This window comes from Crocodylus porosus, unplaced genomic scaffold, assembly GCF_001723895.1.
Source record: "Crocodylus porosus isolate Cpor-Errol unplaced genomic scaffold, CroPor_comp1, whole genome shotgun sequence".
NCBI lineage: Eukaryota > Metazoa > Chordata > Crocodylia > Crocodylidae > Crocodylus > Crocodylus porosus.
This window is the reverse complement of record NW_017728915.1, coordinates 14,735,211-14,748,604: the sequence shown is the minus strand read 5'-3', so window position 1 is coordinate 14,748,604 and position 13,394 is coordinate 14,735,211. Positions and strand designations below refer to the sequence as shown.

Genomic DNA, 13,394 nt, shown 5'->3' with positions numbered 1-13,394 from the left:
CATTGGCGGATCATGTTCATTTTGGAATCAATAATGACATCAAGATCCTTTTCTGCCTCTGTGCTGACTAGAAGGGAGTTCCCCAGCCTGTAGGTATGCTGCTGATTCTTCCTCCTCAGGTGCATCACCTTGCACTTGTTAGTGTTGAAACCCATCCTGTTCTCATCCGCCCACCCCTGTAACCTGTCTAGATATAGTTGCAGCCTGTCCCTCTCCTTCAGCATGCCCACTTCTCCCCACATCTTAGTGTCATCCGGAAATTTGAACAAGGTGCTTTTCACCCCAAGTCGCTGATGAAGATGTTGAACAGTGCGGGCCCGAGGACCGAGCCCTGGGAGACCCTACTGCCCACATCCCTCCAGGTCAAAAAAGACCCATCCACCACCACTCTCCAAGTGTGGCCCTCCAGCCAATTTGCGACCCATCTGACTGTGTAGGCATCAATGCCACTGTGTAGGCATCGATGCCACAGTCACCTAATTTCTTAATGAGAATGGGGTGAGAGACAGTGTCGAAGGCCTTCCTAAAGTCCAGAAAGACTAAGTCCACCGTGACACCTGCATCCAAGGATTTTGTGACCTGGTCATAGAAGGCCACCAGGTTGGTCTGGCAGCACCATCCTTGAATGAACCTATGTTGCTTGCTCCTAAGCATGATCTCCCCTGCTGGTTACTCACAGATGTGCTCCTGGATAATTTTCTCAAAGAGCTTCTCCAGGACTGAGGTAAGACTAACAGGCCTGTAGTTTTCTGGGTCCTCCTTCCTTTCTTTGTTCAACAGAACTGCTACTGCTGCCCAGGCTGCTGCTAGTACTACATATTCTTATAAAAATTTCAGGCATGCTGGGTAAAGAGTAAGGTAACTCTCTGATAATAATAATAAGTAGTAATGAACTAAACAACAGATTTTAAGACAACTGAGCATATCAAACCTTTTGCTTGTCTTCAGACATCTAACTCTCCCAGAACCAATACTCACCCCTCTGTGATTACATTCAGTTCACAGTGAAACATCTCTATCCACACAGGTATCTATACTGTTTGGATTTTTTATTGCCTTTGCGTGTGGCTTATAGTTTGAGAACTATTTGCATCATTTTTAGCTATCTTGTTGTTAATTGTTTCTTGCAGTGATTGAAGGGCAATTATGGCCACCACTACAGGGTTTTTCCCAATTTTTAAAGCAATAATTTAATGCAGAAATGAAGTAAAGCCATGCTTGGTTAGTTTATTTTCAGTGCAAACCCTTTCTTCTGCTAGTTTTTAAATCTTTTTGCTGGAAGAATCAATTTCAGTGTTTAATCATTAACTACAGAATCATGACAAATATCTCCATCATACAGTAAATATAAGAACCAGTAGCTTCACAGCCAACACATAGGGTCTCAAAGTCCAAAACTCTTTGAGAGGCTATAGAACATAACCAAATAAACTTTCCATTAACAGGAAAGCACTCATTTAAAAAATTTATCTTCAGACTGATTTTGGAACCCTGTAGTAGGGTTGGAGTGTTGTTGCAACCATGGTGGCCCTGGAAAAATGCAAGAAGAAAGGGCATTTGTGAAACCCTAGTAAGATGATAAGTTTTAGGGTTTAAGCAGGGAGTCCAGAAAATTGGGTTCCTCCAAGGTTTTTATCTGGCAGAAAAGAGGAAAACAAACTGAAGGTCCTTCTACCTTTACTACTACTACTTACTTTTCCATACCTCTCTCCTACCACACACACTCTCGGGGGCAGGAACGGGAGCAAGGGTTGGCTTCCAGTCCCAACTGATCCAGTTTCCCAGAGCACTCTCTTCTTTGAGTTCTTTTTATTCAATTTATGATAGCTGCCCTGTTACCTTGATCACTTATGTATCCCATGCAGCTTAAACATGACATCAAGGAAAGACAGATTAATGGAAACCACCCATAGCAGAAGGAAATTAAGGGGGGGAAGTATTCCTCCTCTATTGACTTAGAGAAGATGTAAGTATGATTCTCAGAATAAACCCTATATATGTCAGATGAATGGACGATGGTTGAGGCTCATACAATTCTGGCTGCAACCACTATGAACTCATTAAGTAGTCACATTGATGGTTTCCATGTAAAGTCCCATTGTGTCTTTTTTATGTAAGGAAGGATGCTGTTATGATACAGAGGAATGGCCTTAAACTTCTGTGGTGAGAGCAGAAAGAACAGATTTCTGAGCAGCTCTTTGAAGATATCGCAGAACTTGGTGCTTCGCTCCACCTCTGAAAACTTTGACACTAAAGGCTCTGTCTGCTCTTGTACATGCAAGATGCATCATGCCACAGGTGCAGAGGCTATGGGTTTCTTCAAATGACAAAACTATGATGTCTTTTGTCCTAAATCTTTATTACCCTGGAGTCATGAATGTTTATGTAATAGCCTGTTACAAGGATTATTTTTAGATTTAGATTTCAAAACAATACTGATTTACATGGTGATGACAACAACAACAATAATGGAGAGATTTCTATACTGTGAACATAGCCCCGATCAACTCCAGGACATAGAGGAACTTACTAGGAACTCTGACAGATAGCAGGCAACATGCAACTCCAACATCTGCTCTGAATATAACTGACACACAGAAATCACCATCCATATAATACGTTATTAAGTGATATTATGTATAGACTGATTGTTACTCTTGTCTGTTTTTTGGATTCTCTGAGTCAGAGATGGAATCCACCTTTCACACACACAAAACACAAAAATCACCATAATTAGAGGAAATGCTACAAGTTCATTTCCGTGAAGGGAAAAAAAAGGAAGGAAGCAGTTTAAAGACTAGATATTTAGACAGCCCTACAAGCCCCCTTGTGACCTTACTCTGATATTTAACAAAACATTAATCTTCTTGCCAGCAATTATAAAGAATACAGTGATGTAGCTGGGGCTCAGTGAGTGAGTAATAGTAATTCCATTGTTCTCTTTTATTTATGCCTTGGCTGTACCAGGCAGATGAGGTAAGTTGGGGCTTTTTATATGTTATTATTCTGAACTGGCAATACATAAAGGCTGATTACACAAATATCTGTCTCTTTCTGAAGCACTGTTTCACACCTCCTTCCAGCTTACGATCAAAGCGTTTCAACATTTTATTATGAAATCATGAAATCCCCCCTCTTAGTTTGCATATGAATTATAGTCTTCTTTTTTTTAAAACACTGGTGTACAACAGTGACAGTGCCTTTTGAACTGAGGAACAAAACAAGGTGTTACATGTTACTTTTCAAAGGCAGTGACTTGCTGAATAATTCTGTTTGTTGGAGCACAGGCCAGCCTCTTTATTGAATACAAAAGCTTAGAGAGCAAAGACTCTTCCTCTGTGAAAAGCAGGCCAATGGTTTTGTTTTATTTGAAGAAAAACAGGACAATATCAAGTTGAGAAAATGTTATGTGTTTCCCCATATTTATTTATAGAGAGATAGATAGAGAGATTGATAGAGCTCATACACATGTATAGTATGATTTATATATGCAAGTAATAGAAAATGTATTTATTCTGCCTCTAAATGCTGCAGCAGTTGCTTATGTTTAGAACTGAAATCTCACATACCTGTACTCTCTTTTCATGAATATCTGTATCATATATATCCTTACTTATTTTAAGGTTCAAAGAGATAGAAATAGATACATACCTTAAAGCTCCACTTAAAAATCAGCCCAAAGCTTTCATCAAACACAAGGGCCAACTTCTACTTCTGAAGAAAAGTGGAGCAGGATCTTTCAAACATTTAAGGACTCATTTCAAGAAGCAACATACTAAAATGCATAGACTCAGTTTATCATATCTACCTTAGAAGGATGAAGCGTTTAAGTCATCTACACTGAGATTTGAACCTTCCAGTTCCCGGAAGTTTGTATTGCAACGTTTCAAAAGTAGGAGACTTGATCTTGCTGTCATTTAAGTGAAACAGAAAATTCTCATTAACTGTAATAGGAACAAACTCCAGTATCTGAAACTTATTCTATTATGCTACATAAGCCTGTAGAACAAGTCTTATTATCATATAATTAACCAGAGATCAGCAATTATTCTCGTATCTGATCCTGAGAATATTACTGCCCATTTTCCTTCAAAATAGGTTTCTGAATAATCCATCCATTTCAAGCTTGTTTTACAAATATAGACACAAAATATATAATAAGTGAACAAACGTGAAGCTATAAAGGTGGCTATGTTTGGCTTTAATATCTGTAAATTTTGACTAGATTTTCTGCCTGTGCTTATTTTTAAACAAGAAAAGAATTTGGATCATAAACTTTGACGTATTTTATTCATAATTCTCTTCTCTCCCTTAGTTCTACTTTGGTTGGCAGAGGCAGATTCAGACTCTTTAAAATCTGAAAAGGCCACAGGAACTGAACTCAAAGTGGGGTAGGTAACATAAGATTGCCTCTAATATTCATATGTAGAGAGAGGTAGTTAACTTTGTTAGTCTGAAGTCAGGAAGAGAGACCCTTACAGACTAACTCATATGTTGGAGTGTATGAAAGCTCATGTATTTTTAAATAAATTAGTCTATAAGGTATTCAAGTAGGCCACGGTGGAAACATTTTAACTATTGAACTTTAACTAAAGCACCCAAGCTTAGGTTGGGAGCAAGCATGTAGCAAGTTGGCTTTGAAAGGTGGGCTGAGTCAATGTTGGCCTGAGCAGCAGGTCTCGGGCAGCCTGGTCCCCTCCCCTCTTGCCATACTGCTCCCTGCAGTTGGCTCTGCTGGATGCCATCCTGGCTCCTTGGACCATGGGTAAGGGGTTCCCATGTGCCAGATCTCTTGTTCCAGGGCTTGTCTGCACCCCAGCATCTCCCAATCAATGCACAGTGTGGAGCATCCCCCCCCCATCTATGCCCCCGCTACCCCCCAGGAGACTCTTAGGCATGATGCCCCAGGGAGGAGCCCCTAGAGAGTGGGGCACTCCATGCTGGGGGGGCAGGGAGGGGGAGACTGGGTGACAATTTGCCCTGCCACTCTTGGGAAGGCAGTGGTTTCCATGCAGGTTACTTCTGGGGTAACCTCCTTGATTTGACTGGAACTATTCATGGAAAATGATACTATTCAACAGAGTAGGCAAGTCAGAATTTGACTCTAAGTTACTTGACCACTTAGGTCTGTCAAACATACATCAGAATACACAGATTTTTCTGGTCCCCAAAGTCTTTATGAAATCAGACAAATATGCCTAATATTTTTCATCTCTGTGAAATCATACTGATTACTACCTTTGATTATATAGGCATTTCATCTGTTCATCCTAAAATCAGAGTAATATATGCTCCTTTCATATGATCACTACATTTTCTGGTTTACACCATAATGTCATGTACAGTATTGACAAAAATAATTTCTTTCTAGATTAAATATATTATTATTTAAATGTAGTGAACTGGCATCCAAAGGAGGTTATTAAATGTGGTTGCACATTTTTAATAAAAGTAGCATATACCAAGTTTAGAAATGTATCTTAAATGTTAAAAACTTCAGAAAAGAATCCATCTCTATGGTTCAATACTGCTCATGATACACAGCCTACAGCATCTCTGCATAAAACCAACACTCCACACATGAGAAACATGCTCACAAAGACAAGAATTCAGGGTGCAGGTTTAAGCTCTGCTCATAATTTGTTGCATTGCTGCAGCACATATGACTTACGTAAGACCCCCCTCTGTTCTAAAATCCCTGTCATGTCTCACAATAATGGGCGTGATCTGAGAAGGAATAAAGGCCATAACCCTTCAGTTCTCTTGCTTCTACAATCTTTAAATTCGATGTTTAATAGGGGTGTGTGAAGTAGGTTGTATTCAATTTGGATTCGGTCCAATTTGGGAGACAGTGATATGATTCATTGATTTGGATCACTGTCCTAATTCAGTTCAGCCAAACCCAAATCTGAAGATGCAATGCTGATTCAGAGAATCAGTGATTCGGCCATAGATACAGCTTTAAATGTTTTTTCTGCATAACTCAAGGTACCAGGCGTGCCTTGTGAACACTGAGATGGTGGGGCAGATTGAGCATCCCACAGGAGTGCGGGGGGCCCCCACATGCTTGGCAGTGGACTTCCCCCAATCAGCAATCAGCCATGGGGGGGGGGGGGACCTGGGTGCTCCCCCAGACTGAGGAGGCACCAGTCACTGAACTGGGGGGTAGGGACAGGGTTCCTCATGTGCTCTGCGGTGGACCCAGAAGTAGACCAGAAGGGCTTCTGGTCTACTTTTGGGTCTGTTGCCAAGCATGCTGGGGACCCGCCATGCTCCCATGGGATGCTCCATCTGCCCCACCATCTCAGCATTCACAACTGCCTGGTACCTTGAGGTATATAGAAAAAACTTTTAAAGCTGTGTCTATGTCTGAATCATCACATTTCTCTGGATCTTTCCACATCAATTCAGAGGGTTCTGATTCAATTCAGAGAGATTAAAGGGTCTTCTGATTCGATTTGGAGATTTGGCTGCTGAGTTCGGCTGAATCTCCGCCGAATCAAATGACAGACCAAAGCTTTGCACAGCCATAATGTTTAATATTACCCGAGAAGAGTTTTGTGATAGTGTAAAAGGCATTAACTTATTAAATAACACCAAACATTATTACATAACATTATTGAAAATTATGTGTAATCCTTTAATTAAGATAGATGAGGTTTCTCTTTATAGTATTCCATTTATGTTAGTACACAAATATATATATACATATTCTACTCTGAAAACTTAGTTTCTTGTCTTGTATAGTTCTAATGAGCTATATTGCTGTAAATCAAAAGAGGTCAGAAAGAGCAATTATGATGTACAGAGTAAGAAAGACTTTTGAATAAATAGGGGTGTAGGTTGTAGTGGTGTTGTTCTAAGGACACAGGCAGACAAGGTTCTTTGGGTGAATCTGACATCATTTATTAGATCAACTTAAATAGTTGGAAAATTGTTTTTTGCAAGCTTTTGAGTTTAAAAACCCTTCGTCAGGCTGAGGAAGTCTCTGAAGTTGGTGTGTGTTCTTCCTGGATGGAATGAATAATAAAGAAGCCAGAGGCTAGGCTGGTATGCATGCAAGACAGACAGTCACTGAAGATGTAAATTGAGGAGTCAGGATTGAGGATACTTGAAATAGAACGGGTTATGTGCAAAGTATAACATTTTTAAGACTGGTAGCACGATTATTATTTGCCATTCTGTAACATGCTTAAATTAATCTGTTGCAGAATTGTGTGCCTAGGAGTGGCCAATAGCTGATGCTTCAGGGGAAAAAAGAAAGCTCTACATAATGCAGTTTAATAGACTGGTAAGGGCTGAACAACCACAACTCTGACATTTGGCCTGAAGGGTCCATAAGAATTGGAACACCTTAAACCCAGTGGCCACTTTCAAAACTTCAGACCAAAGGTAGCTAAAGTTACATGTTGCTAACCTGATAAAGACCTTGGATGGAATCTCAGTTTTCACCAAAGGCTCTGTAACGAGCTTCCAATAGGTGGGTTGCAGGTAGGTGTGGTTCTGAGAGAGACCTGGGGAATGGGAATTGAAAGAAAGTGTTCTTTTTGGGAGTGAAGCCACCTGCCACCATCCCTAGGGGGGCAGGTGCTGCTCTGAAACAACTCTGGCTATGAGTTTGTTGGATTTTTAGATAAAGAAGTCATGCCTCAGTCTTTTGGAATCACCTCATGCTAGAGTATGGATGTGGAATCACCCTAATCTGGTGTAAGGAAAGCAAATCAGTGAATCTTGTCTGGGTCAGAATAAAGGGAACAAGCATACATATTATCTGAACACGGAGCAGGTGAAATTCAGTACTGTCAAGATACTTATTGACTCTTAACTTCTGCCTCTGAATTTTCCAGGGAAATTTGCTTTTCTGTTATCTCTTGTTCAGCTGTCATTTCCAGCTGGCTGTTTGGTAACCATCTGCTAAAAATAATGCAGAAATGTTATGTCTTGGCTGTGACTTGACTTTCTGCATTTGAGTCTCTGCAGAATGAGGTAAATGCAACTTGCATCACACTTGTTGCTGTCACATGGAATTTGACATAGCCTTTGACTCTGGTTTCCTGTTTCTTTCACATATCGATCCTGCTGTTTCACCTGTTGATTATACTTAATGAACATTTGCAAAATATGTGTTTACTGTTGCAACAATAAATCTTTCTCAGATTGATTATTATAATGGCATTCTTGGAGGTCCTTCTTATATCTACTGTTTCTAAATTGCAGTCTTTAGAAGTGGAGAAGGAGGTGGCTCAGCTGATTTTCTTCCCTCACCCCTTCAGGGTTTTTCATTACTCTGGTGTTTATATTTTTGACCTTTGTTATTATATTCAATATAGTTTTCATCCTGACATTTAGTTTACAACACTGAGTAGCGTAACATCTAAATACCTTTTAAAAACTTGGGTTCGAGTCAAGTTTGAAAATGTGCCCTTCGTCTCACCTCCTCTTTTTCCATCTTGAGGTAAATTTCTGATTTGTTCCTTCTGCCTACATATTTACCATTGTTTAAATCTAGTAAACTCCAACAGAGCTTTCTTTTGAAGGTAAGACTTTAAACATGGTTGACTCATTAAGAGGTTCCTAAATAAGGATTAAAAATGTTAGTTTACAGTGCTGCTTCCTAAGTTATTTTACCTACATAATATACAAAGTTTGATCTCAAATCTTTCAAGTAAACAATGGGGAGAAGGAAAATAGATTATATTTGATGAGTCAAAAAAATTACATTTTAGAGCATGCTTAGATTGACAGGCATTTTCCTCAACCCACATCAAACTGTGCTCAACTCAAAAGTGGCCAACAGAACCAGACTACCTCCATGCCCCCAGAACAATCTCTATTTGGGTCTGTTAGCTTCACCTAACACCGTAGGGTGCAAACAAGTGTTTGGAAGACCCGGATCAAGTTTGGCAGCTAATTTTGAACTGCCTAGATCTGAGTTGGCTTCTACCCCATGCAAGGGTTTGTGCGGGCAGTCAGAGGTAAGTCCAGGGAGAAGGGCTGAGAGGTCCAGGGTGTGCAGACTGGTGGGTCTGCTGGGAGTGTTGTCCAGTCCAAAGGTGCGTTGGTCAGGTAGAGAGGGGTAGAAAATAGCCTGGTCAAGGTTGGGAGAATGAGGTAAAAATAGTGTAGCCCCAGGGCTAGGGAAAGAGGCTGGGCCTCCCCAGCCCTGGGGCTATGCTGGGGACCCATACAAGTATTCACTGGCTGGGTTAACTCATGTTACATCAGGTTAACCCATGTCGCTCTCGTTTGATGCCAACTAACTTTTGATTGGATGTGCCATTTTTAGTGTAACCTAAACCCTGTGAATGCTTGCACACCCAGACACTTAGCTTGCTCTAAGCTCAGTTAGGGTGATCTAAATGTACCACTTGTATTCACATTTACCATCATAGTCTATTAATAGTCTTCCCACTGACTTCAATAGGCTCTGGATCAGGCCCTTTTATAACCTTTCCTTTTTTCACATTGACCTTTGTATCTATTGATTTTTTTTACCTCTTCTTTATTTTCTGCTTTGCAGTCACTCCACATTTCTGAAGTTCCCTTTTTCATACATGATCATTACTTCTTATATTCAATTTCTCCTAAGTACCATAATTTCCCAAATGTTTTTAATTCTATAAACTGTTTCCTGTGATCATCTCCAGACTACAACTAAGTGTGGTTTCCAGTTTTCTCTGGGGCTATATATATATATATATATATATATATATATATATTTATATATATATATGATTTTTTTTATCCACCTCTTTCTTTTTTCACTCTTCTCTCCATTCTCTCTCCTTCCCCTGCCCCTTAATCATACAACATTGCTGGCCTCTTTCAACCGTAGCTCATTTGTCTGTTTAGCATCTGTTTGTCATTCATTCCCCTTGATGTTCTAGCACTCATCTTTTTCATTTTATCCTTTTTAGCCTACTGTGGATACTTATATACTATTAAAAAGAAACCATAGAGTATTTAGCATATTACTAATAGGATATTTTTCTACTTATGTTTAATAAGTTTTTTTTCTTCCCATGGAACTTTTAATACTGTCATCAGTCTGCTCACTTCACATTTACTGTTTTCTGTGGCTGAATGTAATAGTATTAATTTTTCCAGTGGAACTCCTCTATTACTCTTACTTCATCTACACATGCCAAAACTCATTCAGAAATGCAGAGGTTGTCATGAGTCAAAAGGCAGGTCCCTTCTGTTTCTGCCAGTTCAGGAAGGGATAGCTGTTGAAAATACCTGATATACCTAAATAGTGAATAATGTTTGATAACTCACAATTAACGAAAAGTGAACAGAACCAGTACAGCTTCCCTGGAAAGGATGCAGTACTCTAACAGGCTTGACATTTGCCAGAGAAATTAATGTAAATGGAATATAAAAGTAAAGCTGCTCTCACTTTTCTTAGCATGACCTCGTATGATCTACTCTGCTTCAAGTGCAAAATTTGGCACAATGGATTTATATATAGAACTCTTATTCAGTCTTCTCTTGGTCTCCTAAAATTATTATTTAATGTTTATATTGCAACAGGACCTAAAGATCAGAATCTTATACACATGTGCACATAATGAAAAAACTTACAATCTAGTTAAGAAAGAGAATTCAACAGGTGGATACAGACAGACAGATGAGGAAAACACAAGTGAAATGATTATGGCTAGTTCAATAAGAAGTGGTCACAGCACCCCAGATTATTATTAAATTAGCTTAATAATTACTATCGTGGTGAAGTGCAAATTCATAGCTGAATAAGAGTTCATTGCGCTCTCTCTTCTACAATACTATCCAGACTTAGAGTGTTCATTAAGAATGCATTCGTGCTGGATATGCAGTCTCAGACACCCACATGGCATGTGTTCTACATATAATGTAATAATTTAGGGTTTTTAATACTGAATAAAAAGACTAAAGCTGCAATTGGATTCAGTCACTAGATATCAGCACTGAATGTGAGGTCAATTTAACAGGAAGAAATTCATGCCTCTAATGACAAGCTTGGTATAATGCAATGAAAGAGATCAAAGCTGATAGAAAACAAATCTATGTAATGAAATAGTGATTTAAGAAGTCTCTGAGATTCATTTGATTTTCGCTGCATGATATGTTTCTTGTATAGCTGTCTTGCTGCTTGGTATTGTTTATTCTGATGTCTGTACATGGATTTGATTATATTAATTAAATTATTGGCCAGATCATCAGATGGTGTAAATCAGCATAACTCCATTGAATTCAGAGGCATGACACTGTTTTACCAGGTGAAGATCTAGCCCTTTAGATCTTGCAAACGGGGGGCAGAGGTACTGTGCAAAAATAGGTAAAACTTTAGTCACTTGTTCACAGGATGCATGTAACAACTATGCAAATGGATAGAATTTCTTGCAGTAAAGTTCTTAAATTAGTATTATAAAATAAATTGTGATTTAATTAAAAATGAAAAAGCACAAGTGGAAAAATTGTAAAAGAATAAAACAGGCAAAAAAGGTTCCCGGATTTGGATGCAATTCTAAAAGTAATTTGAGCCAACATCTGAAATGTGTTATATAATTTTAAACATGTAGGGAAAATTAGTTTCTTCCAAGCACAGAGCAAGTGCTGAGTTGCTAGTTGCAGAGTTTATGGTTATTTTCCCCTTAATCTCAAGAGGTAAATAAACAAGAATGCTAGTTAAAAATATTATCTGACAAGGCTCTTGTCAGACCAACTAAGTAGGGCTAGATATGATCAGTATTTGGAAGAGAAACATCCAGGAAAACTTTTGTGATAAAAAGTGATGTGATGATTCCAGAAATCACAGTTAATGTTAAATTAGTGCACTAGTATATTGTCAGGGTAATATATTTTGAATGAGATAATCAAACAGAAGTGTTTTCTACAGACTATCCTATGGCACTTTTCCTTGAAGGGTTAAGAACCTGGGTTTCCTGACCTGAAATAGTTTAAGTCTGCCTTCCTGATATTCTTCTTGTTTCTATGGGGCAAGTTGTTTTTGACTGTCTGTCCTACACTCCTGTGCAGTGTGGTTGTGTGCCATTTCTCCACAGAAGTGGTTAATGACTTCATTGTAGCTCTGGTGCATATTGAAATCCTTCTGTATGAGAAAGTAAATGTAAGCTTGATTTTTAAAAGTACTTCAGAATAATCTTTTTACAGGTATAATTAACTGAGCAGCGGCATGGCTGTTAAGCTCATTCTTAAGCAACACGTGCCCAATTGCAATTGTCTTTCAATAGGATCTGGGCACTGAGCATTTTGGGTCCCCTTAGATAACCCAGCATTAGAAATCATAATTGGCAGGCATTGGTGCCTGCAATTAACCAGGTCCAACACTGCAGGTACAAAAACTGAGCCACTTTAATGTCCAGATATTATATTGGAGAACAAATACCTCCATTCTTCTGAACAAAATCTAGGTGAAAGGCCAAGAGGCCTGCCTTTAAACTTGGCAGCTCTCTAGGGGCTTGTGTGAGGCATCTTGACAGGATAGCCTCTCAGCCAAAGACTTCCCCTGGCTGTGCCTGCCTGTCACTGGCAGAGACATCTGGGAAAACTCAGTGAAGAATTACAGCATGAAGTTGAGTTACTTTTCTGAGGAATCTCTAAAGATTGGCAAGGAATATATATGTTTCATAAGAGCAAGTAGCATGAGATATCAGTCTTGAAAGGAACTTCCTCTGTCATCAAGTTCGGCTGCCTTGCTATTAAGCAGTGGCAACACATAGGGGATGCACGGGGTGCACATGCACCCCCTGAGAGCACCAGTGCACCCCCGTCAGGCTGCACTCCCCTCTCAGGTGACTGGCAGGGGGAGGGCAAGCAGGAGTGCCAGCTGGGGAGTACATGGCCAATTCTGGAAACCCCATGGCCACTTCTGGGAGCTCCGCAGCCACTTCTGGGAGCAGTGCGGCTGCTCATCCAGTTGGTAAGTTTTGCTTCAGGGGGATTTCCCTCCCCCCAAGTCAGCATGATCAGCCATGGGGGGAACCCCTCTAGTTGCTGACTGGTCACTGGACTAAGGTGGCACTAGTTGCCCATGCTATTAAGAGCCACCATATTTATAATTCTTTTACAAACTTACCAACTTTCAACTTAAAACTATTTTTTTGCCCCTCTTATTCTTGTTGGAAGCAAGCTAATTTCAAATCTTCATTGCTTTGATGGATTAAAACTAGGGGTGCACCAATAGAGAATTTTTCAGCTGATACTGATGGCCAATTTTTAATGAGCCATATCGGCCGAGACCAATCTGAATCTGATAGACAGCTGGGTAGCTTGGAGAGCAGTGTCCAGTTGGTAAGTCTGTTGTGGGTGAAGGGGCAAGGGGGGAGGGAAGGAGTGGGGGGGCAGATTGAGGGCACCAGGGTGAGGGAAGGAGTGGGGCTGGGGCAGGGGCT

General features: G+C 39.9%; 1 long non-coding RNA gene across 1 annotated transcript in view; it reads left to right on the top strand.

Annotated features, from left to right (window-relative positions):
• The first annotated feature begins 1,454 nt into the window (after positions 1-1,454).
• The window catches only part of LOC109310524, a 23,512-nt gene continuing 11,572 nt past the window's right edge, over positions 1,455-13,394 (top strand). The window contains exons 1-2 of the long non-coding RNA XR_002101236.1: positions 1,455-1,570; positions 4,316-4,391. This is a non-coding gene — a long non-coding RNA (uncharacterized LOC109310524). The remainder of the gene's footprint in view (positions 1,571-4,315; positions 4,392-13,394) is intronic.